This window comes from Teleopsis dalmanni, chromosome 1, assembly GCF_002237135.1.
Source record: "Teleopsis dalmanni isolate 2A chromosome 1, ASM223713v2, whole genome shotgun sequence".
Taxonomy (NCBI): domain Eukaryota; kingdom Metazoa; phylum Arthropoda; class Insecta; order Diptera; family Diopsidae; genus Teleopsis; species Teleopsis dalmanni.
This window is the reverse complement of record NC_051846.1, coordinates 217,900,752-217,901,955: the sequence shown is the minus strand read 5'-3', so window position 1 is coordinate 217,901,955 and position 1,204 is coordinate 217,900,752.

Genomic DNA, 1,204 nt, shown 5'->3' with positions numbered 1-1,204 from the left:
TTGTCCCCACACACGTGGTGAGTTCAGCGCCTTCCCATCCGTTCAGCTTAGGTGCCGTGGATAAAATTAGCCGCATCCTCGTCTACGCAGTCAACCAGTATAAGTCCTGGGCGAAAGTGTATCCCGCTAAATCGTAGCTTGGCATCCCATCCTTTATACATCTCCTCAATGAGAAGTTCCTCGATTTTACCTTGCTCCTCCCTAGAGAGAGTTGATTCCGGGTAAGATTTCGGAAGAATTGCTATTCTTAAGCTCTTGGCTACATTAGCGTAATTGCTGCCCGATATTATTTTTCTCGGTTGTTTTGGTGCTGCCATTTGCGTACCATCCTTTGCTTGTGGAGGTTTCTCATTCCCTCTTCTTTTCTTAGCTGATTGATGATCGATCGGACTGATTTCTTGGGCAGACCTCTTCTTAGAGTCTTGATTGCCCCTCGGCCGATTGAGCGCCTTTTCCTTGGCTGCCTCCGGTGCTAAGCCTTCTTTGAGATAGCGCAGGTACCATTTTGTACCCGCACCGCTCAAACCAGTAGATTTCCTGGCGTTGCGAAGGCTTTGGCCGGAGGTTAGTCCAGTGCTTGTCGAGGGCTGTGGTAGTGTTTCGATCGTTACATCTTTTGGTGCAACCTTTGAACCCAGAGTTCCTTGACTTCCTTTTCGTAACGAAGGTTCCGTTTTTGATTCAGTTGGCAGAGAGCTTTTGTTCCTAGCTTCTTTGCTCTCAGTCCGTTTTTTTGCTTTTTGGTTTGGAAAAACTTCTTGGTGATCGGTATGTTGGATATTAGAGCAAACAAGTTCGATGAACACGCCCAATTTCCCGGATTGGGGGGATGGAAGTTGCGGGAAGGATATGGGTGAGAATATTGGAGTAGTTTAAGGTAGGAAATATTTAGGGATGGGAGTGATAGGTTTGGCTCGCATTACCCGCTAAAAGCGTTATCAGGGATCACCACGTAGAGGCCCTCCTTTCGAAGGAGGTGAGTACTTGGGATTAGTCTAACCTGCGAGTCTGTCTGGTGAAATGCTAAGATTCCCCTGTCAACAGATACTTCAGCCCCAAATTTAAATTTGAGTCTGCACAAATCAGTTAATAAAATGCTTTATTTACCACTTCAGAACTGCCGTATAAAAAAAATGGTTTGTAGTAGCTTCGATCTTTGTTATTAATTTCGCAGTAAAACGGTATTTAATGATATTATTTAAAA